Raw genomic sequence first — 27,717 nt, 5'->3', positions numbered from 1 at the left:
AACCTTTCCACATGGAACCATGTTGGTTTGGTGCGTTCTGTCTGGACCGAGCAGAGATTTAAACCCCAACACCTGGGTGTCACTATCAGGCTTCCCTAACCCTATGATGGCTCTCCTTGTTTCACCAGGCCTTGACCAGAGACAAACTGAGATCAGCATCTCCAGAGCTGTGAGGAAAACAAGCCTCTTCTCTTTACAAAGTCCTCAAACACCGGGCTCTTCAAGGTTTCTCCTTGGTTAATTTGTTGCTTGGTTTGAAACAGTGTATCTTTCTGTGAACCTGGTTGGCCAGACTAGCCTTGATTTTATAGAGATCTGCCTGATTCTGCCTCCCAGATGCTGGGATTAAAGGAACAAGCTCCCACCCCAGCTAGGTGCTTTGCTGTAACACAAGTGTGCCAATCCCACCTGCTGCTGCTCTCTCTGTGTTTGTGCTGACGTAAATCCCAGGAAATACAGCATCTGCTCTTCATGCTGGGACAAGACAGGTCTATAGCCCTAAGATCCAAACAGTATCAATGGCAGGTCATTGAACTGTGCACACAGCCCAGAAAGTCACAGACCAAGAAAACACAAATCATCAATAAGCTTACATCATACACACACACACACACACACACACACACACACACACACAAATCATCAATAAGCATACACACACACACACACACACACACACACAAATCATCAATAAGCCTACACACACACACACACACACACACACACACACACACATTCAACATAGCTCATGGTCAAGAAAACAAAATTGGGGGCTGGAAAGATGGCTCAGCAGTTAAGAGCACTGGCTGCTCTTCCAGAGGACCACGGATTCTTCCAGAGGACCACGGATTCATTCCCAGCAACCACACAGCAGCTCACAACCATCTCTAACTCCATTCCCAGGAATCCAATAACCTCTTCTGGCCTCCATGAGTACCAAGCATACACATGGTACACATGTATACATGCGGGGAAAATATTCATACAAACAAAATAAATAATAAATAACCTTTAATTTAGAAAAAAACACAAATAACAAAACATTTAGAATACATTCAGAAAACTGGCATCAATTAAATAAGCCACAGTATCCAATATTGGGAAATTGGTATAAAGGACTCTCGCATGCAGTGTGGATTCAGATATAGATACTATGAACCCCTGTGCAAAGTGCGGCAGTAAACCCCACTGGAAGTCAGAATGCGCTTGCTCCTACTCCCTCACACCAAGAGATCTAATAAAGGAGGAAAGTACCAGTGAGAGAGAGACTCCATGTCATTAACTGTAGCATGGTCCTTCACTTAGGGTGAATTAAGGAACATTAAGTCAAGGACTGCTTATAACAAGCATGGTTCAGTTGGCCTGGGAATATTATTCAGGCAAGAAAATCATGACCCGTGTGACTTTCAAAAAATAGTTGCTTAAACAATGTAATTAAATAGAAAGAGACACTAAAAAAGCCAAAAGGGTCAATATATAACATTAAGGGGAAAGAAAAGAGATATTCCATATAGGAAAACAAACACATAACTTGAATATACTCCTCAAAAGACTGGTTTTTAACTATAAAATATAGGATTTACTCTTCAGAACGTGAGTAACTCACTCTTTTGTAAAAACTGTGTATTTGTAGATCAACTTGGAGGATATTTTGAGATCTTTGAACTATTAAGTCTTGCTGTGTAGGATAACAGGTAGGACTTACACCATCAATTTGAAGTCATGCGTCATGTCTCTCAGTTAAGCTCCAAGGATTCTCTTCCCATGCTTTTCCTGTTTTATATTACTAGTGTGCTTTATTGACTACATTAGATTTTTTAACTTTCAATTGACTATTAGGGGTACACAGAAAGGGGCTGGATTTTTAATGGATTTTCATGGGACTTCTGGAGGAAACCTGACATCCTAGTGTGATATGAACACCGGTCCACCACCTCTAGTCCTGCCCATAACAAGGTTTTTCTCTTGAAGAGCTGTCTTTTGTACAGAGAGCATCCTGTTTCTGATTAGTAAGTTTTGAAGGAATTTTTCAAAAACACTGTAATATATATGAACTCTCTGGAGTCCGAGGCTTTGTCACACTTTGGTGTCCGGAAAGAAATGAAGCCTTGGCTCGTTCAAGGTGGAGGGTTCTTTTGCCACGCTTCCTTGAGCGCAATATTTTTCCATGAATGGTGTTTTGTGTGCAGTTTTGTTTTTATGGCCTACCTCTCCCAGGCTTTCCTAAAGCCATGGGACACAGTGAAAAATTGCACAGGATTTTCTACGCTCTTAGTCGTTTCAGTGGTCGGAGAACTCCTCAGACAGACCTTGAGACTGTGTTATCATCTGTGTAGATATTGGGGAAGATTCCCGCCTTCTCTCTAAGGAAGCGGACCTCAACCTTCCTAACTCTGAGACCCTTTAATACAGTTTCTCACGCTGTGTGACCCTCAACCAAAAAAATATTTCTGTTGCTACTTCATAACTAATTTTGCTACTGTTATGGATCGTAATGTAATATCTGTGTTTTCGTATGGTTTTAGAGACCCCCTGTGAAAGGGTGGCTGGATTCCCTCAGGGGGTCCCGACCTACATGATGTGAGCCTCCGGTGTAAAGGCTGCTGTTGCTGCACTGAGCTAAGAAGGCAGTGAAGGCTCGCTGCAGAGCAAGCGCTTCTCTGGCTCTCCTCACCGGGTAGAAATTTCTGACAGTCCACAATTAATAATGATGCCTCAGACCTCTGTGCTGATCAAATGGTGTGGGCCACTCACCACACACGAAATCACCAGCTTCTAGAAGAGGCTTTGAGGGAGGGTTTTCCTCACCCTGTGACCTCACACAGCAGGGATGCCCTCAGCATCCGTTACCTTGGAGAAATATTTAAATGTTCTACCCCACCCACTCTCCTCTTGCTGCCCTCACTCTGGAGCAGTTAACACTCACTGGATGGAGCTGTATTTGTCTGCATCTCCCACTTAAACACAAAGTCTGTGAGGGGCTTTGTTACGGAGGTGTCCCTGGAGCCTGGCAGGTTGTCATCAGTCAGAAGAGTGAGTGAATGAATCCGGGAGGAATGCGTGAAGGAAGGCGCACACTTCCGGACGCTCTAGAAGACTGCCCACTGCCAACACCCGCTGAGCATGCTGATCTGGCTTCGCTATTTATTTTCCTAGTCCAGGACCACTCAAGACTTGAGCTACAAACTATACCATGACACATACCACGATGGAGAATTGAACCTGCTCTCAGGAGTAGATTCTCATGGATGAGTATCCACTGGCAAGCTAGGTCCTCCCTGAAGGCCTAACTTTCAGAGTCTAGTTTGATTTGACTTTAGAAAAGGGCAAAAAAAGGTGTGGCTTTTTTTTAAATTAACATTCATTTGTTCTCAATTCTGAATCGTCTTCTCCCTTCCTAGCAGCCAGATGCATATCTCACATGTAAACTGCATAAACAAGCCCTTAGTCAGCTGTGGTGGAATTTTCTAGCTGGACGGTTACTGGTACTATGGTCTCCTGACTTACCCAGAGTGCCTAGGTGACTGTGGGCTGCCGTACAAATCGATCCCAGACTTCTCCTGGTCTTTTGTTCCAATGAAGCTGCCTGCAACTGTCCACTTTTCTGAGGCCCTCCCTCTTCTCTTAACATTGCTATATAGCTTGTTTCTTTCATGTTATAAGCAGAGATAGACTTGTTCAAGTGTCTAGGGGGCTGCACATTAAAAAACAAACAAACAAACCCCCCCCCCCCAAAAAAAAACTGATTGGTCGTGAGCTGTGCAAAGCAAAACCATTTCATTTCCTAGAAAGCTGTTTCCACTCAGCAGGCCACAGTTAACATTGCATGGCCATACCCACCGCCCAGCGGAAAGGCTGGGCACTGCATTCACAGGAGGGAACTGTTCTTATAAAGGAGGAGTTCCAATCTGCTTCAAGATCATTCGGCAGCTGGATGCTGTTTCTTACCTGTGAACCGCACCACTCTCCTGGAGAGCTACTGACCAAGTAAGGAAGGAGCTTACAGAGGAAGAGAGTAGGGGATCTCTGTGAAAACCACAGCTGCTCTAGCTTTTCCTTGAAAATGTGGACGGGGAAGGGGGTGTCTTTTAAAATGGACAATTGTGAACTGTTTTAAGAAAAAGTTTATATAATGCTTCTGCAAAACACAAACAGGATCTCCAACTTGCCCCAGGGTTCCATGCTGGGAGCTCTCTTTCTGACTCTCTGATCTCCAAGCACGTTACCATTCCCCTGACCTGGATTTTCACAGCACAGTCTACACTCCCAAGTCTCAGCTGGATTAACATACAAAGACCTTTTCCGTCTGAGGTGGGGTCTTGTTTTGTAACCCAGGTTAGACTTGAACTCGTATGTAGTTTGGATCAGCTCATTATGTAGTTGTAGAACTCCCAGGTTAGTTTGGAATTCATGGTTCTCCTGTCTCAACCCCCTAAATCAAATCCCCACTTAAGGCTGCTGTGACTCAGAGTCTCTGAGGTACACAGGGGTGCACACAGTTCCCACTACCCACAGTGGTCTACAGTGGCTGAGGCATCGTCTCAAAGCAAACTATACCTTACATGAATACCTTTACCCCTTTAGCGGGGCTGAGCTAACGGCTGTAGAATGTAGGAGGTCAAGGTAGAACATCTCTGAATGGAAGAGAACAGAACCTATCTGATCAACATACAAACTAACATGAGTCGGAATGGGCTTTGTTCTGTGAGTTACTACAAGAGTTGACCAGTCAGGGGATTTCTTCAGAAAGTATTAGAAGTGGCTGGAAAATAAGACCATAGACCAGTTCAAATAGCAAGTTCATCATCATCATCATCATCATCATCATCATCATCAATCATCACCACCACCACCACCACCATCACCACCACCACCATCATCATCACCACCACCACCATCATCATCACCATCACCACCACCATCATCACCACCATCATCACCACCACCATCATCATCACCACCACCATCATCATCACCATCACCACCACCATCATCATCACCATCACCACCACCACCACCATCATCACCACCCATCCTCAATGTATTAGCTGTTCATATCTTCTGCTCATTTGCCATAGCACTGACCTGATGGAGATGCATTTTCTATTTTGTGCATCTCCTTTATTAAAAGAATATTCTCAGAAGCCTCAAGTGAGCTTCTTCTCTGTTCTATTGCCCCAAGTCCTGCTGTAGCTACAAGTGATACCAGGAAGGAACTTAGCATGCATCTTGTACAGCTACATTGTAGGAGACCTGTAGGGATTAGAAGATAGGTTGTTAAGTAACCATGAACTCTTAGCTATAGTCTTTCTTTCCTGCATATGCATGCATGTGCACACATGTTGTGTTCTGGGTTACATGGAATGATCAAAGAGAGGCACTGCAGGATGAATGTAGACTTCTCAGCAGCCAAGGGATCAGCTTTTCAGGGACTAAACTCTGAACCTGCTCTGCAGGGCATCTTTACTGTTACACAAAAGCAATGTTTAGCAAGCCAATTCCTGCATACCAAAACCTCTTCTCTGATCTAGGAGTTGTCTAAAGGAACCATTACCTAAGCAATTCTCAGTCAGAAGAGACTTCTTAGTGACTGAGTTATGCAAAGGCTTTGTGGCTCCTTCAGAGGAAACAACCTCATGAAATGTCAGATAGCAATAGCTGGCTAGTTACAAAAGGCTTAGGTACCTTCACCCCAGAATCCATGCTAGATACAATGGCTCTGACAAAATATGCTATGGTCACATGTGTATACACACACACACACACACACACACACACACACACACACACACTGCTTTGTCTGCAGGGATATATTCTAATATCCTTACACACACACTCATACCCCGCATTGTTCACAGGGATATGATATGTTCTATGACTCTTACACAAAGACACAGACACAGACACACACACACTTATATCCCGCATTGTCTGCCGGGATATATTCTAAGATCCTTACACAGAGACTCACATCCCATATTATCCACAGGGATATGATATGTTCTATGACTATTACATATACAGACACACACACACACACACACACACACACACACACACACACACACACATCCCAGTGGATGACTGAGAATATTGAGAGTACTGAAGTTTACATCCATGAATCTTGGCAGGCTCAACATAAATTTTTTTTAACTAGGTTGCAAACTTTCACCTTTTCTATTATAGATTCTCTCATTAGCAAGTCCAGATTGAAGCATCATCACACATGAGTTGTCAATCATTGTTAAGTGAAAGAAAGGTTGCTTGAACACACAGTTAGGGAACAGTTCTTCTGATGCCCGAGACAACAGACTGACCAACAGGAGGCTGGTGACCCCTCATGGCAGCACTGTCAACAAAGGTGTTTTCCTTCAGGGTCAGGATGCAGGTAATACAAATCCTCCTCATGCTGTTCAGAATGGCTCCTAACTTAAAACACATTAATTTCTCATTTAATGTCATGCTTAGTAACAGAAACTGCAGAAATTAAAACCACAGATGGCAACAAGAACTGCTATGAACAAGGTAGACAGAGACCCACAGACCACAGAGTCCAGATAGGCTTCTCAAAGTTCCTAATACTGAAACCTTTTAATACAGTTCCTCCTGTTATGGTGACCCTCAAACATAAAATTATTTAGTTGCTACTCCATAATTGTGATTTTGCTACTGACATGGAATGTAAATATCTGATATGTAGGATATATGATGTGACCTCCCCCAAAGGGGTCATGACCCATAGGTCAATAAACTTGGATAGCTAAGGATATAAATAACAGCAGATTTGTGACTGAGGATTAAGCAGAATGGAGAGAGGACTCAGAGAACCTGAAAGGCCAGGTAGGAGGGCAAGTCTCCCTCCCCATCTCTCAGTATTCCTTGTCCTAGTCAGCTCAAACTGCGTCCCCAGACTCTACACGTCAGACAAACTATGAATTCTGATAGTTGGACAGTCTACACAGCTGTGGGTGGCCTTCAGGGAATCACAAGGGTTGGTGGACATGCAAGGCAGACTCAAGAAGTAGGAGAGAGAATAGGAATTGCTGAAGAGAGAGGATGGAGAGAGTAAAGAAGTACCTAGAGAAGACAGTAGGAAGCACATTATGTTTAGCTATATGGACTTGGGAGTTTGACTTCAAGAAGAGGAGTTGAACAAGATGTAGGAGAGGTTCAGAAGACAGTACTCAGGGAAACAACCTGTCCATCTGTCTTTGGACAAAGCTGAAAGGAAGCTGGATCCATGGTCCACAGTTTCACCTCTTTCCTCAAAAAGCCCATCTCAAGCAGCAGTCAATTGCCAGTTTCTCATAGGAATGGGAATGAAGATGTCAGTGCTCATCTGTTGTATTTGACAGGCCCCCATCTTAGCTACCACATGAAGAGCAAGTGAACTGAGCTGTAAGCATGGCCATTAGCAAAGAGGAGAACTGGGCATATGCCTGCAAGATTTAAGAAGAAACACATACTTGGGTCACTCGTGTTAAGAGAATGCACTCTAATATGTCCTACATAAATAGGTTTACTGCATTGCCACAACATTGCCTGCACTTGCAAAAGACAAGAGCAAATGGAGGATACAGGAGCAACATACGCAGCAATTCCCAAAGTTAAAACAATATTAGATACATAAGCACTATCTGTATAAATATTGCCAGACTCTTCAGGAAACAAAGATAGTACTAAAAGAAGGGCCTTTAATTCAGCCAACTGTGCCAAAACAGAATCAAGTATCAATCTCTCCACCTTGCTCTCTGAAAGGACCACAGCGTATCCCTTAGAAGAACCATCAGTGAAAACTAATTCAGCCTTACTTAAAGGCTGATTTTTTTTTATTATAGAGGGAAAGATCACAGGATGTAACTTAAGAAACTAACAAATTTTATTTTCAGGATAATGGTTATCAAATTGACTAGTAGTGGAACGTGAAAAAATGGACCCATCATCAAAAGTTCTAATCAAATTACTTACCTGTTCTTGATCCTAAGGTAAAATAATCATTCTTTGAGCAGGTTGCATAGTCAAGACAGCTCCCATATCATGAAGAACATCCTTTCCCCATAGATTAACAGGAATATTATCGATGATAAAGGGTTGAAAATATCCCATAAGGAGTGACTTGGGAAGCAGCCTATAAGAAAGCCTTTGGCCCACTACATCTCTTCTATCAAACTGAGACCCCTATGACATAGATCAAATATAGGCACAGTTTTCAAGTCTTTGAAGAGATGTTGGCCCTGTGTGAGATCTCTGCCAACAAGCTATTGCTCAACACAGTTGCTAAGGGATACGGGGTGAACAATGGGCCTGGGGTATTGGGTCAAGGGAAGGCCATGTGGATGAGAGGAGGCATCCTGGCCTGATTGAAACAGAGGGATGCTGTGCTAGAAAAAGGAAGCTCTGAAATTGAGCTTTCTAGAACAAAGACTTTAAAATATTAACCACCAGTGGAACCAACTCCATCAGCAACAGCTAAGGCTCCATGAAAGATGAGCCTCAACTCCAAATCCACAAAACTGAAAGCAAGGACTCCAGGAGAGGGAACAGCAATGTGGCATCTGAAAATCATACGTAAATGGAACACCCATCCTCAGAAAAATATTGTTACTGAAGAATCAGAAAATCACCCAGCCCCTAGACAAAGCGACCCATGTAAAGAATGTCTATAATTCCATAGAGCACCTTCTCAAGACTGAATAAAAGACAGAGCTTTGAGTAAAGTAGATAGAGGAGGGTGCATAGTGGAGACATCAGATGGGCACTTTGAGTCTTTGCCTCTTGTGCTGGCTCATCTCGTGTAAACATGACACAAGCTAGAGTCATCTGAAAGGAGGGAACCTCAGTTGAGAAATTGCTACCATAAGATCTAGCTTTAGGACATTTTCTTAGTTAGTGATTGATGGGGGAGGGTCCACAGCATTGTAAGCAGTTCCATCCCTGGGCTGGTAGTCCTGGGTTCTATAAGAAAGCAGTCTGAGAAAAGGCATGGGGAGCAACCCAGTAAGTAGCACTCCTCCTCCAGATCATCAGCTCCTGCCTCCAGATCCCCGCCCTGTGTGAGTTCCTGTCCTGACTTCCTTTGCTCATGAACAGCAATGCGTAAGTGTAGGCTGAATAAACCCTTTCCTCTCCAATTTGCTTCTTGGTCCTGGTGTAACCCCAAGACACCTGTTGAGGTCTCCGTGGAGATAGACATGGAAAGTACTGTCCTGTGGCTTAAAGGTTTCCGAAGACCTACTTTTAATAAGGGTTCTTAAATGCCTTTCTATCCTACCACCCAACAGAGGTGGAAAAGAAAGGTTATTAGTATACGGGAGAAGTGGACCTGTTCAGAAAATTTTCTTTGGAGCAATTGCAATCTGCATTGTCCGGAAATCAGCAGTTCAGTTCACAGGTCAGCAGTGGCAGGTTGATCCACTTGCAAACACTTCACAAATATATCAGCTGTCTAATTCAGTAGTGTCGGGATAACAAACCTGAATGAGCAATGGTGGCATGACCTAGAAGAAACAGCCAGGTCTCAGCAGAATTGGCTCAAGTCAGCGGGAGCAACCAGGAACAACAGGGATGCCAGAAGTTCTCTGCTGTGCCTCTCTCAATGAAGTTAAGATCAGCCAACAAGAGAGACCAACAATGCATTGCAAAGCTAGCTATGCAAGCCCCTCTCACTGTCCATCGAGTCCCTTTTATATCCCTCCAAACATCCCGTATCCTCCATAAGTCTTGCCTCAGCACGAGTCTGCCTTAACAAAACTCCACATGAGTCTGTACCCACTGACATCACTCTGCCAATCTATCTGAGTTTTCAGCAGCAGTAAGAAGCCACCAGAACACCACCAGAAGTTTTTTGGTGCATTTCTCAATGTGGAGTCACAACAAACAGAGCTCAACAATGCAATGTAAGGTGACATAATACATGTGTGTCATTAGCAAAGAGTCCTTCATCACGTGTCCTTTCACATACTTGCTTTAGCAGAACATCCTTCCACCTGTGTCCACTTCAGGAAAACACTCCTTCATGTGCCTGCCCCAGCAAAACATCATCCAACACAACTGACTTTCCAAAGAAACCAGAAGTTTGCACTTCGCTGTCCAGGATGCCAGACATGACCCTCGGGCATGAAGACCATGTCCCCACCCTGTGTCAATCCACAGTCCGTTCTGCCCATTTTTAAAGTTGTGCCATGTGACCCACAACTCAGGTTGGGTGTTTGAGATAGAGAAAGAAAGAGCTGCTTAGTTAACCATACTCTCTGGCATCAGTTTCCCCTTTAGCTTTTGGCTGCTTTGAGGCCCTAAGCTGCTCTTTGGTTTATTTTTAACTGGGTAAAAAAGCTCCTGGGCACTCAGGAAGGCCTTCCAGCTGTCTGGGCTCCACTGAGGTCTTACCTCCACTGAGCTGTTCCACAGCTCTGAACCTCAGTTTTCTTGTTCTTTAAGATGGAGCCCCGGGGGATCACGTCATGCAACACTCATCTCAGGCTCTGCCTGATGGATGCACACGGAGCACAAAGGGTGAGTGAAACCTTTACAGCTTGCAGGTTGGCCCTGTGGCTGCTGCCTTGAGAAATGTCGGGCTGCCTTAGACCAAATCTCCTTTACATTCCTCTGTAGCTCTGAGCTGTTTCTTACAGGTTCAGCAACTGTCCTAGCTATTCCCTGAAGGAACTCTCCTTTATCAGCATCTGGATCCCTAACAGATATTCCTCACTGGTATTCCTGTGAGGAAGGAGTAAGTTTGTAAACTAACCTGAACATAAAAAGAGCAAGCCAGAGCCTCAGGGAATGGCTTATTGAAGATTAGCCCCTCTATAGCCCCTTCCCAAGTCTCCTGGCTCCTCTACTCCTTCTCTTCCTTTGGCTGTTTGAACAGCTAAGCCACTTCCTTTCTAGACACTACAGAGATTTCCTGCTACCCCAAGAGTGGGCTTCCTCCTCTTTTGATAAATGAATGGGTTCTATTGCATAGATTTGTAGGCAATACGCTCTAGTGGAGAGAGCTCCCTACTTTGTGGTGAATGAAATCCATAATGTATCATATGGTATAGCTAATCATACAATAACTACACTATATTAATTATTATTATATACTTTTATTTATTGTGCGATTAAACAATGTATAATTATATAATATATATAGTTAACAATTAACTGAGTATCGCCCGCAGAGTGAGTGTTAGAGAAAAAGTGGTTTTTTTTCCACTTTTGGTTTCTACAGTCAAGTTTTTAAGTGAATGCTAAAAAGTGAATCTGTCACAATATTCTATAACTAAACAAAAAAATAGAATAATGAACATGGGACAAGCTTATAGAAATTAATAAATGCAATACCCAGTGATCACATTAAAATGATCCATCTCACAGACAGATGAAACTACAATGATATATATATATATATGTATATATATATATATATTCAGATCAATACTTTTAAATGCTGTAAATTCACTGATTAGAGGCACAGTCTCATGTAGATTTTGTTGAGTATAAATAATTTTACACAACTTCTTGGAAAGAACTATGATCAATCTTAGTTTAAAATGTGTTTAATCCAGAATTCTACTTATGTTGCTAATAGACACATATTTTAAAAAACCACCAAATATAAAAATGTATAATAGTCTTCTTGCAAAGAGTAGTTGGCTAAATTTATCTTCCAGCTGTAGTTTATGTTAATGGAGCTAATGACTTTCATAAAACTGAACCAAATTACAGGAGTGTTTTAGGCTAGATAATGTGCAACTTTGTACACACAGATTATAAAATTAGCTTATGTTCACTTCATACTTAGTCTTGGTACTCCATAGATTTTTTCTGTTTTTATATTTTTTATTTTATATATTTTTATATTTTTTAGATAGTTATATAGATGAGACAGTGGTGTTTTAATTCTCCTAAAAATATAAACTGTACTCAAAACTGTGAGAAACATGCCCTTGAGATAGCCTTTCATGAATTACATATTTCTTCTGTTACAAGATGGCTGGAATATGCCCTGCCCTGCCCAGCACACTCTCAGCACATTCATTGATTAGCTGCCCCACTATTCTCAGTGTTCCTTAATTTAGGTACCTGCCTCTGGTTACCTCCTGTCTGTGGTCTAATGGAAATCCCACTCTGCTCTTCAAAGAACACCTTTACCATGCCTTCTGTTCATGGAAATCTCTAGGCCTTCACAATATTCAATGGGTCTTAAGAGCAAAGCCAATATAAGTTATTTGACTCATTTAATTCCATCCCCCAACTAAAGTTAGTTGACAACACTAAACACCAGAACCCAGTTATAGGGTTATAAAACCTAGATGGAGTTATAAGCACTATAACACATGCTGTTTTTATAATTGGGTTCTGATGATCAATCATAGGACCTCACGTTTTCATGAGCAAACACTTTACCAACTGAGCTTAACCTCTGTCTTAACTGTTCCTAAAAGTCTTCTTTCTCCTTTTGAAATGTAAAACTCATACTAAACACATCTGTATACTTTTCTCTTACCAATGTGTTATTTGTAATAAGGGTCTGTGATGGCTAATTTTGATTGTCCACTTGATATACTTGGAAAGAGGGAACCTCAAGTAAAGAATTGTCACCATCAGATTGGCATGGTCATGTCTGTGGGACATTGTCTTCATGGTGGTTTAAATTTAAAATGGCTCCCATAGGCTCCTAGGTTTGAATTCTTATTTAGCAGTGAGTGGAACTCTTTGAAAGGATTAAGAGCTGTGGCCTTGTTGGAGAAAGTATGTCACTGGAAGTGGGCTTTGACATCTCAAGAGCACAAGCGAGACTCAGTGGCCCTTCTTCCTAATGCCTGTGTATCTAGATCTCAGCTACTTCTCCACCACCATGTGTTGGCATCAGGAATTGCCTTTACCTCCAACAGCCACACCCCAACAGCCACACCGTTTGGTCACTGTTGCCATGGCAACAGCCATACATTCCCAGAAGACCTTTTGACTCAATTCGCAACTCCACCTGGGAGTAGTTACGTCACATTCCAAATAAAAGGCAGACAGCTTCTGCCCCCACCCGCCATCCCTCTCTCTTCTCTTCTCTCTTTCTCTTCTTTCTCTCACCCCTTCCCCTTGTCTCATTCTCCCACTAAATATCTCCATGTGGAACCATGTTGGTTTGATGTGCTCCATCCGGATGGGCACAGGCTGATATTTAACAACAACGATATTTAATAACAACACCATTTTTACCTGTCTGCCACCATGCTTCCCACCATGATGATAAGACAGTAAACCTCTAAAACTGTGAACCAGCACCAATTAAATGTTCTCTTTTATAAGAGTTGCCATGGTCATATTGTCATGAGCAATAGAATAGTAAATAAGATGGTCTTGATTGTTATTTGATACAGGAGTGCCCAGCCCATTAAGAGCCATGCTATCCCTAAGTAGGTGAGCATGGGTTGTAAAAAGATAGAGAATGTGAGCGTAGGAGCAGGCCAGTAAGTAGCATTGCTCCAGGGTCTCTGCTTCAGTTCCTGTCTTCAGGTTCCTGCCCTGACATCTGTTGATGATGAACTGCAACCTTTAAGACGAAATCAACCCTGTCCTTCTCAAGTTGCTTTTGGTTATGGTGTTTCTCATTGCAACAAAACTGAACTATAGCATCACTGGTAACAGAAGAAGTGAAGTGTTGTTGTGATGCATCTGGCCTTGTGTTGAGGGGAGGGGTGGATTATGAAGGCATTTGGAACAATGTGCTGGAAAAGCTATTGAGTGCTCAGAGATTAATAAGGAGGCTAATGCTGGGAGGATTGGCTTGTGAAGTTTCAGGGAACAGTTTGGCAGTCTCTCGAGGACTCTGTAAGATTGCTCATGTAATAAATTAGAACTAAGAATAGGAGAAACTGAAACCTTCTGAGCTCAGTGGATGCAGTCAGCTGTGGCTGGAGAATCAGCTGAGATGAATAAAAGACCAGAGTCATTGTGACGGAATCATCTGGGAGTATTTCCTTAGAGTCAGCACACTTCCCGCTGTGGTCCAGAGTGAGCCTAGGTTGAATATAAGCCCAGAAGCAGGCCAGTAAGCAGTGTGTATCCAAGGTCACTGCCTCAGTTCCTGTTTTCAGGGTACCACGTTAACTTCCATCAACAAAAGACTGTAACCTGTAAAATGAAATCCACCCTTTCTCTCCACATTGCTTTTGGTTATGGTGTTCACCGCAGCAACAGGACCAAACCAGAACAGGGTCTGAAGAGTGCACTAGAATTCAGAAAGGATGGGGGCAAAGATAACTTTCTCTTCCTAAACCAAGTAATTTAAGAAACAATACAGTTGTCATGGCATCTCCATTTAGTATATAATGTCTTCCTGTTTATACATGTGCCCTGCATCTCTCTGTTTACAACCATGAGGCTTGGAAAACCCCAAAGAGAGAAAGGAATGGCAGAAACACCCCCCCCCACCGCCCCATGTGTGACTGTAGGGAGGCTTATCCTTTCAGACACTTCTGAGCTTCCCTTTGAGATCCATTGAAAGAATTCTGAGAAACAGAGAGTATACTGTAAAAAATATACAGAGCGCACCACAGAGCGGAGGACTGCACACTCCTAAGGGATGACAGTAGACAATGACCAGAAGCACCACGATCCAATCTACATTTTACACAGGTTTTGAACTATTTTGGAGTTTCTGAATCAGAAGGTCTTTTCCTGGGAAGGTCTTTCCGGTCCATGGGATTGGCAGGTCCATTCAGATGACCTCAAAGATTAGGACAATTGTCTGTCTTTGTTCTTTGTGGAGAACTTCCTACTTTGCAGTAATGTGAGGTTTGGGGTTGGGGTTGAGGCTTAGGTAGTTTTTAATCCATCACTTTGGGGGCAGTTCTAAGCCACACCTCCTAGCTGGGCTACCAGTCATCAGAGACCTGTTGTTCAAGTCCTCTACTTTACAGGGGAGGGGTCAGTGTGAGAGCCAAAGTAACATTTGAAGTTTTAATTACTGTACCTAAGAGAACCATGAAACAGCCTGTAAGTCTCTAGCTCAAGAAGAGATACCTGAACTGAAGGCTAGTGTTTATGTTTTCATTCCCCTAAACAAGTTTGTGTGACCCAACCGCACTGGGTCGTATGTAAGGCGGAGGAATGTAGGCAGGAAATACACTAGGGTATATGCTTGCCCCTGGTTGAACCTGATTGGAAATATAGTGGCTCATGGGTTTGCTCTTTAAGCCTCAGCAGAATGTGCCTGTTTGCCATTTTCTGAGAACTCCAGAATGGACCTGAGCAGGATGATAGTCTCTGGCCAGTATTTAATTAAAGTGTGCTTCAAATCTAACTCAAAAATTATGGAACTACTGGGCAGTGGTGACGCAGGCCTTTAATCCCAGCATGTGGGAGCCAGAGGCAGGTGGAACTCTGTGAGTTCAAGGCCAGCCCAGTCTACAGAGTTTCCGGACAGCCAGGACCATATAGAGAAACTGTCTTGAGAAACAAACAAACAAAACAGTATAACTGGTCACCAAAAAAAGTATAACTGGTCTCTCTCGATTTTCAGGTTTAACATTAGTGCTAATGTCTAGCTATTAGTCATAGTCATGTGTCACAATATGTAACAGTGTGCCCAGGTCTTGTTTTATACTCTCTCCCATGCTTCGGGGTGTTTGGTGGCTTGGAGCTAACCAGGGATTGAGGTGGAAAAGATACAAGAACAAATATCCTCAGGGTGGGCTCACAAGGTGAAAATTTCCCTATCATTTTTCTCCTGACAATAAATTGTCTAAAGTTAACAGGCATACGATAGAAGAGGGGAGGTGTTGAAATCCTATCACATATGAACTTTTTTGTCCACCGACAAACAGTATCACCTCCTCTGCTACCTACAATAGCCATTCCCGTAGGTCCAAAGTCGTGGTTTTAGCATCTTATTGTGCATAAAATCCTCAAGGAATGAAACACTTGGATGTCCATCTCATATTATCTAAGAATTATGTGCTTAGGATCAGTACTAGAATACTAGGAATTTAATGTTTCCAAGTCCTCATTTTCCTAGGACAACTAATGCATTTAGCATCCTCCTTAAGTATGATCCTGAAACCCAGACTTTACCCTTATGATAAGCCACATTATTTGAGAAAAGCAATTGAAAAGCAAGCGCTTATTGGGAACATCCTCTAATCCAGCAGTGGCACTATTAATTTCAGAGCACACCCATATTTCCCTCTTTTCAGGGACAAAAACACATTTTAAAAGGAGGCCAAGCTTGGATTTTCCAGCTAAGTCCCTAACTCTAACGGAAGGCAGTTTGAATATTTGCCTTTGAATTGGGTGAAACCTGCCAGGGGCTAAACTTTGTTGTCAAGTGGCTTCCACAAGCTAGACTAGGCAGCTGGGCTATGGAAGGCATAAAGGGAGAGAGGGAGGGGAAATGTAGCTTCCTGTGGTCTGTGAAGGTCGCAGAAGCCTTAGGAAGTAGGGACTTTTGGCACAAATTAACATATGTAAATGAAACCAACTTTTCAAAGGGAATTTATTGTTACTTCATTAGCTCTGAGGCCAAGAGCTGCTCAGAGCAAAAGCACAGGAGGTGTGGGGTTCTCCTTTTGTTTGCCTCCATGTCTGCAGGGCAGCTAAGGGAAAAGAGAAAGGGCTACAGGCAAGTCCTTGAAAGGACACAAGAACCTGTAAGCTCCTTTTGGCTTGAATGCTAGCTTTTGTCTCCCAAGGGCCATTGCTGTGCTCACTGAGAGCCCAGTAATGAAGCACCTGATTATGAACTCATTAAAAGTCCATTGGCATTCATCTTGACTACAACCTCTCCACAGCCCTGTGAGATTGGGCGTTGAGGGGGTGGGATGGGGAGGAAGCAGGGTCATCTCCAAGGCCTTCTGCCACTTCATAGCTTTGTTCTCCAGGATAATTTTGTTTTTTCGTTTTAATTCTGGGTTACCAGTTTGTTGTTCTCATTTCTCAACAACTCCAATTCTATGTTGCTGTGAGAGTTTGGTCGTTTGGCAGGTCCTCATCTTACCCTTCTCTGGTGTTCACCTGGCTGTTTCAGGCCCTTTAGGATCTGTCAAGCAGATCGGAACTGACGCAAAGAAAATCCGTGGGCTTCAGAGCAAGGACACAGTGGAGCATCCAGAGACAGGAAAAGGTCCCTGAGAAAATACAATCCAGTTGCCTGGCAAGCAAGCACCTCTAACTCTGTCAGGTGGCCACCAACTCTTTGGAGCTCCAGAAAGAAGAGGATACAAGTAGCCATCAGACTGTCTGGGTTTTGGACCAGACACTGCCCCTAGGACTTTTGCAGGGATGACTGGCAGAGGAGCCTGCGAACCAGGGCCACGTTCTTTTATAAACCTTCTCCATTGGGATTAAACTGTAACAATTCCTATTGTTTAAATATCTGCCGGTGCGGGATAAAGCACACCAAGCCAACAGGGTTCCACGTGGAGAGATTTAATGGGAGAATGAGACAAGGGGAAGGGACAAGAGAAAGAAGAGAAAAAGAGGGAGAGGGCAGAAAATGTCTGCCTCTTATTTGGAATATGACGGAACTGCTCCCAGGTGGGAACTAAGCCAAAGGTATACTGGGAATGTATGGCCATTGCCATGGCAACAGTGACCAAATGGTGTAGCTGCTGGAGGCGAAAGCAATTCCTGATACCAACACCTATAACTGTAGTATTTGTTTTCTAAAGGTAAATTAACTTCCTTCTAGGGGTTCTTGACTACCCTGCCCCAGGGACCCCAGGAACGGCTGCCATGAGAGGTTTTTATCCATCACTTAACACTCTTTAACTGACAGCTCACTGGTTATCCATAGCAACAGCCAAAATAGGAACGTTTTCAGTCTCTTTTTCCCCACCTGCTGAAAGACCCACCCCATGAGTCTTAACTCAGAGTTGCAACAGGCTTGAACGAGCCCAGGCACGCCCAGATACCTAGGGCCGAGTCACCGTGAAAACTAACAGACCATAAAAGGAAAGGAATGAAGAACAGACCAGGAGTACCACTCACAGGCCACCTGGCAGGAAGAGATAAGCCCCCAGCCCCCGACATCCAGGATGCCCCAAACCTGCCAATGTGTGTAGCTATACCTTATTACCTCATCATGTGAAATAGCCAATCATATGTGAACATGTCTATGTGCCTCGTTTGAATCCACCAATCCCCGTAACTATGCATCTGCTTCTGTACGCCCGCTTCTGCTTCCCCAATCCCTATAAAAGCCCCATGCTGGAGCTGCTGGGCGCGCAAGTCCTCCGAAGAGACTGTGTGCCCGCAGGTACCTGTGTTTTCCAATAAACCCTCTTGCTGATTGCATCTGAGTGGACTCGGCTCGGTCATTGGGCGCTTGGGACTCCTCCTGAGGGAAAGGTCCTCTCTGGGGGTCTTTCATTATGGGGGCTCGTCCGGGATTTGGAGACCCTCTGCCCAGAGACCACCGACCACCCACCGGGAGGTAAGCCGGCCGGCGTTTGTCTTGTCTGTTGTGTCTTGTCCTGTGAACGATCGATCAATAGGCTCAGATCTGGGGACTATCTGGGCGGGCCAGAGAAGGAGCTGACGAGCTCGGACTTCTCCCCCGCAGCCCTGGAAGACGTTCCAAGGGTGGTTGGAGGAGAGGGAGATCCGGATCCGTGGCACCTCCGTCCATTTTCGGAGGGATCCGCACCCTTGATGACTCTGTCTGAATTTTATTGGAGTAGAGGATCCAAGACCCTCGCTGACTCCGTCTGAATTTTTGGTTTCAGTTTGGTACTGAAGCCGCGCGGCGCGTCTGCTTGTTACTTGTTTGACTGTTGGAATTGTTTGTCTTCTTTGTGACCTGACTGTGGTTTTCTGGACGTGTTGTGTCTGTTAGTGTCTTTTTGACTTTTGTTTCGTGTTTGAATTTGGACTGACGACTGTGTTTAAAATCTTGGACCGACGACTGTGTTTGAAATCATGAAACTGTTTGCTTTGTTCGTTTTACTTGGTCCCCTTAACGCTTAGTGAGTAAGAAACTTAATTTTGTAGACCCCGCTCTAGTGGCAGTGTGTTGGTTGATAGCCAAAGTTAATTTTTAAAACATAGTGTTTTGGGGGTTGGGGATTTAGCTCAGTGGTAGAGCTCTTGCCTAGCAAGTGCAAGGCCCTGGGTTCGGTCCCCAGCTCTGAAAAAAGGAAAGAAAAACAAAACAAAAACATATAGTGTTTTATCTGTGCTTATGCTCGCAGCCAGCTGTGATGAACTGGGAAAGATTTAAATTTTCCTTGGGAGTAAGGAATCTTAAAGGTGGAGTTTCAGCCGGTATGGCACTTAGTGCGTAGCTGCCTAAAAGATCAGAAATGCTGTTAACAGGCTATAAAAAAGGGACAGGCTGTGTTAGAAATGCTACAGGAAGAATGATCTAAAAGGGCTGAGAGCTAAGTGGGGCTATAAGGAAAACAAGAACAGGAAAGGAATTTCTGACATTTGCTCACAGTAGGAGAGCGCTCATTTAGAGAAGTTCTTTAAGGAAGCCTGCCTTATCTGCTGTCCTTATTCCAAGGGAGGAGTCAGTCTCCAACATTAAATTACTTTTCTCGCTGATCATCATTAACATGGAGAGTGCCTTTGGTCCTATCCCCACAGCAGCCAGTTCCTGCCCCTATGGTTAAAATGCCCCAGGTTGGGGGACAAAAAGAGCCCCTAAAATAGTTTCAAAGAATCTACAACTGTGAAGAACTTTGTTTTGCCAGTCAGGATTAATGTTTTCTTTTCCATGGGCCTATAGCCCACTGAGACAGTTTGGTAAAGGGCTGTTACTAAAGTCCTGAAAGCCCCAGGTGAACTGGTTACAATTCTTTTGTCAGTTGCTTAGTATTTAGCACCCAGGTTCTAACCATCTCTCCATCCTTTTGTTATTAGTTGTTACTAGAAGCCTAGTGTCATTTGGAGGCTGGTTCTCTTGAGAGGCAAAGCCACCAAGCTGACACTGAAGGGAGGTAGGTACTCCTTAAGGGAAAATCTAAGCCCAGAGAGACAGCCAGTAACAGCTAGGCTGCCTCTCTGCTCGCCTTTCTGTTTCATAGACAAAGCTTGTGCTTATATTTACAGTGGCCTTTTTGTCCAAAAAAAAGGCCTCCTGGTTTAGCTGTGTGACTAAATGCTATTTGTCCTCTTCAGTGGACCTCTCTCCTCTAGATTCCCTTCTTGTTTTCTCACCATCCCACGTGAGATGCTTGTTAGTAACTGTTACAGGTCTTCTTTACCACCGAGGAAAGACAGAATCCTACTAGAGGCCTGAAAGAATGTTCCAGACATGGCTAGAAGGCCCTCACTTGTGCCTGCTCTCTTCAGACGCCTGAAGGTAGGGAGTGCCAGGTCTGCCCCCAGGCTCCAAGGGTGGGTCTCCTAGGGGCTGGAAAATGCCCCACCAATCTGGCTAAGATAAGGAAAGGGTATGAAGAGAAAGTTACAGAAATTTGAAGGGTTAAGCTAAGTTGCTGAGAGTTAGTATAAGTTACAGAGAAAGTAAGGTTAAACAAAGAGAAGGAGAAAAGAAGGTAAAAAGAGCAGAAAGCTAGGGAAGAAAAGAGACAAAAAGAAGAGGAAGCTAGAGAGCTAAAGAGAGATAAAAGACAAGAGAGGAACATATACTGGCCACAGTAGTTAGGGAACCTAAGAAGACAGTACCTGGCAACAGAAGAGAATTCCTGGCTAAAGATCAGTGTGCCTAATGCAAAGGAAAAAAAAGACACTGGGTCAGGGACTGCCCCAGAAAGAACAAGAGGGGACACTGGAGAGCCTCTCGGTCCTGGAGTGCTGGCTATGTGCAGAGATAGGAGGGAAGCCTGCCCAGTTGTTTTATGGATACAGGGACCCAATGCTCTGTGCTCCTATGCTCCAGTGGGCCAGTATCCAAAGACCTTGGGTACAGGGGCCTACTGGCAACAAACAATACTTATGGACTGCCCGAAGAACAGTGGACCTTGGCGTGGGCCGGGTAACCCACTAGTTCATAGTCATCCCTGACTGCCCCCATCCCTTGCTCATGAGAAAATTGCTCCCCAAAATGGCTTGCGTGGGCTGAAATGGCTGGGTGAGGCCATGTGTATGCATATCTACAGACTGTGTATGCGGAGCTTAAGACCTGTCTCAGTGCACCAGTACCTGATGCTGGGAGATGAATGGCTTAGCGCTGTTCTACTTGGAACATATCACTCCTGCCAGCCGGGCACTAACAATTATCACCCAATCCAGGACTTAAACTGTGATAGAGTGGCTGATGTTTGCCTTTGAATAGAGTGTCCCAAAAGATGGGACCACTGGTCAGCTGCCATGGACTAGATTCTCCACCTGTTGGGGGCAATCTGGTCACCTTGCTACCCAATCCTGACCTGGAGCCACCACAGCACGAGTGTCAAGCACTGGCAGAAGCCCATGGGTGGAGGAAAGACCTCTGCGACTGGCTGATTGACCCCTGCTGAAAGCCGAGGCTACCTTGTCCACAGACGGGAACAGTTCTCTTCATGAAGGTCAGAGATAGGTGGGTGCTGCCATGGTGGACAACACAATGTCATCTGGGATGGCTGAACCTCTACCCCCCCAGTACATCAGTGCCGCAGATGCCTTTGCCATCTCTTGGATGCCCTGGTGAAGCCAACAACTGTGAGTACTATTCATTGCTCAGGATATCAGGAGGGAAGAGATTCAGTGGCATTGGGCAGTAACAAAGCAGATAAAGTGGCTCGGGAAATGGCTATGCAGGAGCCTATCCTGGTTGCAGGCCTGCAAGAGACAGCCACTGAGAACTAGGATCGGACTAAGGGATGGCCTCACTTAGAAAAGGCCCAAATTGCTTAAAAGATAAAGGACAATGGCACACTTGTGGGGGAAGCTATACTCCCCAGAGAACAAAGAAAAGACTCACTTTGCCAAATACAGAAATGGACTCATTTAGGAGATAAAAAGTTTGTCCAAGTAGTTAAGTGTATGTAATAGACTTTAAGATTTTAGCCAGAGAGGCAGTAGAAAGTATAAGGTATGTCAATAAGTGAATGCTTAGCAAGCAAACAGGGCAAAGAGACCTAGAGAGTTTGGTGAAAAGTCGAAGTGAACTTCACTGAGATAAAACCAGAAAAATATAATCACAAGTATCTCCTAGTGCTTGTAGATACTTTTTCAGGAATAGATAGAAGCTTTCCTCACCAAACAAGAGACGGCCTCTGCAATCATCAAGAAGATACTGGAAGAAATCTTCCTCCGATTTGGAATGCCCAAGGTAATCTGGTCAGACAACGGCCCTACTTTCGTTGCCAAGGTAAGCCAGGGTGTGGCCAAGTATTTAGAGGTCGATTGGAAATTACATTGTATTTACAGACCTCAAAGTTCAGGACAGGTAGGGTAAATAAATAGAACTCTAAAAGAGACCCTGACCAAATTAACCATGGAGACTGGCACAGACTGGGTGACACTCCTTCCCTCTTGCTCTCTTCAGAGCAAGAAATACCCTCCCAGATTCAGCCTTACCCCCTTTGAGATCTTAAATGGGGCCTCAGTCCCCCTGACTGTATTAGATGATGTTACTGAACCAACATGTCATAGTGCCATAGTAATAATGATTTGTGTGCTAGGCTAAAAGACCTACAGGTGATACAGAAAGAAATCTGCTCAGAGCTGGCAGCAGCCTATGCCCTGGGGACCCCTGAGACATCTCACCAGTTCCAGGTCGGAGACTCGGCTACATACGATGGCACCGAACCCAGATACTCACTGGAAAGGACCGTACCTGGTGCTGCTGACCACCCTGACAGCCATCAACTCTCAGCCCTCACCAGCCGTGTACTAGCTGTTGGGGCTGAGAGCTGGGACCTAGAGGGAAAATCAGATCTTCAAAAAGCTCCCTAGACTTAATTTCATGTTTGCCCCGGGTTTTATCAAGATAGGTGTGGGGATAGGCTTGATTTCTATTACAAATGATGTAACATTGCATATGTTAGTACTCCTAACACTTCTTGGGACTGTGCCTCAGGGATCACAATCTGTACAAGTTTAGAAGTTCTAAAAGCTAGTCATGACCTTGGTGTGCAGGTTTAGATAGTGTCCAGATTGGAATCCTGATGCTAGAGACTTAGTAAGAAAAAAAAAAAAAAAGAGTTGAGAATTACTTAAGGCTATCTAGGTGCTGCAAGGGCAGCACAAGGACATCTGCCATTGCCCTGCAATGCAAGGTTTATAGAGAATTCAGAACTGCCATTGACTCAGATATAAAAAGAGTGAAAGACTTTTTAGCTGACCTCCAAGAATACCTAACCTCCCTCTCAGAGGTAGTCCTTCAGAATAGGAGAAGATTAGACCTGATATTCCTTAAAGAAGGAACCTGTGTGCTACACTGAAAGAATGTTGTTTCTATGCAGACCATACAGGATTAGTGAGAGATAACATGGCTAAGCTCCGAGAACGCTTGGCCCAGAGACAGAAGCTGTTTGATTCCCAACAAGGCTGGTTCGAGGGGTGGTTTAACCGATCCCCTTGGTTTGCTACCCTGGTGTCCACCTTGATGGGACCCTTAATCATCCTCCTCCTAATCTTCCTCTTTGGCCCCTGCATTCTAAACAGATTGATGCAGTTCATAAAGAACAGACTCTCAGTCATTCAGACGCTTGTTCTCACCCAACAATACCAGAGGGTAAGACAACAGGAAGAGATTCCTTAGAATTCGATTTGAGTAAAGGATTTTACTCAAGTCTAAAAGAAAATGGGGGAAAATGAAAGACCCACCCCATGAGTCTTAACTCAGAGTTGCAACAGGCTTGAACGAGCCCAGGCACGCCCAGATACCTAGGGCCGAGTCACCGTGAAAACTAACAGACCATAAAAGGAAAGGAATGAAGAACAGACCAGGAGTACCACTCACAGGCCACCTGGCAGGAAGAGATAAGCCCCCAGCCCCCGACATCCAGGATGCCCCAAACCTGCCAATGTGTGTAGCTATACCTTATTACCTCATCATGTGAAATAGCCAATCATATGTGAACATGTCTATGTGCCTCGTTTGAATCCACCAATCCCCGTAACTATGCATCTGCTTCTGTACGCCCGCTTCTGCTTCCCCAATCCCTATAAAAGCCCCATGCTGGAGCTGCTGGGCGCGCAAGTCCTCCGAAGAGACTGTGTGCCCGCAGGTACCTGTGTTTTCCAATAAACCCTCTTGCTGATTGCATCCGAGTGGACTCGGCTCGGTCATTGGGCGCTTGGGACTCCTCCTGAGGGAAAGGTCCTCTCTGGGGGTCTTTCACTGCCTCTTCTGTCTATCACTAACCCAGCTTGTAAGTAGACAGCAGGATCTGATTCTCACAGAACAGGTCTTACCCCAGAAGGCCACCATGTGTCTGTGTTTCCTTCTTGCTGACTCTTCCTTCAGTGCCCAGACATGGAGTTGGGGTACAGCTCTCCAATGGGGATCCTCATTTGTTCCTATCTCTCTACCATTTCCTGCTCCAACTCTTTATAACCGCCTTTCCCTTGAGTGACGTTGGTGGTGACTGTCAAGTTCAAAGGAAACTCCATTTCCCCCAAATTCTGACTGTTAGACAAAAGCCAGCATTTTTCTGGAACTTGTGAAGCTGATTCCCTCTACCAAAGGAGCCATTCCCCTTATCACTGGCAGAAGGGGCAATGGCTGCCTGTGGTGCCTAGCATACCAGGCTCCCCAGTATCATAAATACTAGTTACAGATTTCAGAGGTCCATACTAGCATCCCAGTCCCTCTCACCTCCTCTCCTACTCTAACTCCCTCTCACCAGTGCATGGGCGTCCCTCCCCTCAGCTCCTCAATCTCCTTATAGCCTTGCTACTTCAGCTGTGCGTTTCTTGGTCTTCATCTTTCACTCTCCTCTGCCTCCCCCCTTTCTCCTCTCTCTCTCTCTCTCTCTCTCTCTCTCTCTCTCTCTCTCTCTCTCTCTTTCTCTCTCTCTCTTGGCCATGGCCAGTCTACTACTTTCTCCTCTGCTCTGGACCCTTACAGACAGCTCTTCTCTGGCTGTCTTCTGACTGACCTCTCCCTCATATCTACAATAAAAAATTCCCCCTCAGTCATCATACCTTGGAGAGGTCATGTCATCCATCACTGTTTGAGATTTTTTTTCCCGTCTCCAGAAACTCTTCTGTTTTGACAATTTGCTAGGTGGATGTCTCAGAAATCCTGGTGCCAAGTGTAGCGTTTACCCCAGATTGAACTGTCAGTCTCACTTGAGAGGCATGATGTTGTTAATCCAACTGGGTGAGAATAAGACCACTACCATACTTTTTTGAGCCAAATTTGAAGCAAGGTATATTAAATACTGATCAGGACAATGGACACTGGCCAGACCCATTCCTGGAATTCCCAGGGAATAACCATGAATTGTTAGTAAAGCACTTATAAAGGCAAAACCCACAAGGTTATGTACTTCCTGCCTTCGTCCAATCTGGGGCAAATATACCTCCTGATGAACTTCCTGCCTATGTACCTCCCTTGTGTGATCAAGCAAATCCTGTGTAGTTAGGGCATCCAACCTTGTTTACAGAAGTGAAAATACATGGCTTGTTATATTTTACATGAATAACAATCCCAGTATTTCTGGAAGTTATCTGTCCTTGTAAGTAGGACATACAGGTTTACCTGTCCTTGGTTAAGTAGGACTTACAGGTTTACCTGTCCTTGTAAGTAGGACTTACAGGTTTACCTGTCCTTGGTTAAGTAGGATTTACAGGTTTACCTGTCCTTGGTTAAGTAGGACTTACAGGTTTACTTGTCCTTGGCTAAGTAGGACTTACAGGTTTACCTGTCCTTGTAAGTAGGACTTACAGGTTTACCTGTCCTTGGTTAAGTAGGACTTACAGGTTTACCTGTCCTTGTAAGTAGGACTTACAGGTTTACCTGTCCTTGGTTAAGTAGGACTTACAGGTTTACCTGTCCTTGGTTAAGTAGGACTTACAGGTTTACTTGTCCTTGGCTAAGTAGGACATACAGGTTTACCTGTCCTTGTAAGTAGGACTTACAGGTTTACTTGTCCTTGGCTAAGTAGGACTTACAGGTTTACCTGTCCTTGTAAGTAGGACTTACAGGTTTACCTGTCCTTGGTTAAGTAGGACTTACAGGTTTACCTGTCCTTGTAAGTAGGACTTACAGGTTTACTTGTCCTTGGCTAAGTAGGACTTACAGGTTTACCTGTCCTTGTAAGTAGGACTTACAGGTTTACCTGTCCTTGGTTAAGTAGGACTTACAGGTTTACCTGTGCTTGGTTAAGTAGGACTTACAGGCTTACCTGTCCTTGGTTAAGTAGGACTTACAGGTTTACCTGTCCTTGGTTAAGTAGGACTTACAGGTTTACCTGTCCTTGTAAGTAGGACTTACAGGTTTACCTGTCCTTGTAAGTAGGACTTACAGGTTTACCTGTCCTTGGTTAAGTAGGACTTACAGGTTTACCTGTCCTTGGTTAAGTAGGACTTACAGGTTTACCTGTCCTTGTAAGTAGGACTTACAGGTTTACCTGTCCTTGTAAGTAGGACTTACAGGTTTACCTGTCCTTGTAAGTAGGACTTACAGGTTTACCTGTCCTTGGTTAAGTAGGACTTACAGGTTTACCTGTCCTTGGTTAAGTAGGACTTACAGGTTTACCTGTCCTTGGTTAAGTAGGACTTACAGGTTTACCTGTCCTTGGTTAAGTAGGACTTACAGGTTTACCTGTCCTTGTAAGTAGGACTTACAGGTTTACCTGTCCTTGTAAGTAGGACTTACAGGTTTACCTGTCCTTGTAAGTAGGACTTACAGGTTTACCTGTCCTTGTAAGTAGGACTTACAGGTTTACTTGTCCTTGGCTAAGTAGGACTTACAGGTTTACCTGTCCTTGTAAGTAGGACTTACAGGTTTACCTGTCCTTGGTTAAGTAGGACTTACAGGTTTACCTGTCCTTGTAAGTAGGACTTACAGGTTTACTTGTCCTTGGCTAAGTAGGACTTACAGGTTTACCTGTCCTTGTAAGTAGGACTTACAGGTTTACCTGTCCTTGGTTAAGTAGGACTTACAGGTTTACCTGTGCTTGGTTAAGTAAGACTTACAGGTTTACCTGTCCTTGGTTAAGTAGGACTTACAGGTTTACCTGTCCTTGGTTAAGTAGGACTTACAGGTTTACCTGTCCTTGTAAGTAGGACTTACAGGTTTACCTGTCCTTGGTTAAGTAGGACTTACAGGTTTACCTGTGCTTGGTTAAGTAGGACTTACAGGCTTACCTGTCCTTGGTTAAGTAGGACTTACAGGTTTACCTGTCCTTGGTTAAGTAGGACTTACAGGTTTACCTGTCCTTGTAAGTAGGACTTACAGGTTTACCTGTCTTTGTAAGTAGGACTTACAGGTTTACCTGTCCTTGGTTAAGTAGGACTTACAGGTTTACCTGTCCTTGGTTAAGTAGGACTTACAGGTTTACCTGTCCTTGTAAGTAGGACTTACAGGTTTACCTGTCCTTGTAAGTAGGACTTACAGGTTTACCTGTCCTTGTAAGTAGGACTTACAGGTTTACCTGTCCTTGGTTAAGTAGGACTTACAGGTTTACCTGTGCTTGGTTAAGTAGGACTTACAGGTTTACCTGTCCTTGGTTAAGTAGGACTTACAGGTTTACCTGTCCTTGGTTAAGTAGGACTTACAGGTTTACCTGTCCTTGTAAGTAGGACTTACAGGTTTACCTGTCCTTGTAAGTAGGACTTACAGGTTTACCTGTCCTTGTAAGTAGGACTTACAGGTTTACCTGTCCTTGT

General features: G+C 44.2%; 1 long non-coding RNA gene across 7 annotated transcripts in view; it reads left to right on the top strand.

Moving 5' to 3' along the window:
- The first annotated feature begins 2,894 nt into the window (after nucleotides 1-2,894).
- The window catches only part of LOC148002912 (uncharacterized), a 61,440-nt gene continuing 36,617 nt past the window's right edge, over nucleotides 2,895-27,717 (top strand). For 2 of the 7 annotated variants that reach the window (XR_015631713.1, XR_015631710.1), the window contains exons 1-2: nucleotides 2,904-3,033; nucleotides 10,438-10,512. This is a non-coding gene — a long non-coding RNA (uncharacterized LOC148002912). Of the gene's footprint in view, nucleotides 3,034-10,437; nucleotides 10,513-17,011; nucleotides 18,279-27,717 lie in introns of those variants that run through there. The other 5 variants (XR_015631714.1, XR_015631712.1, XR_015631716.1 and 2 more) reach the window with 4 other exon arrangements.

Source organism: Rattus norvegicus, chromosome 10, assembly GCF_021556685.1.
Source record: "Rattus norvegicus strain SHRSP/BbbUtx chromosome 10, alternate assembly SHRSP_T2T, whole genome shotgun sequence".
Lineage (NCBI taxonomy): Eukaryota > Metazoa > Chordata > Mammalia > Rodentia > Muridae > Rattus > Rattus norvegicus.
Note: the sequence above shows the minus strand (reverse complement) of the source record. Positions and strands in the feature narration are given on the sequence as shown.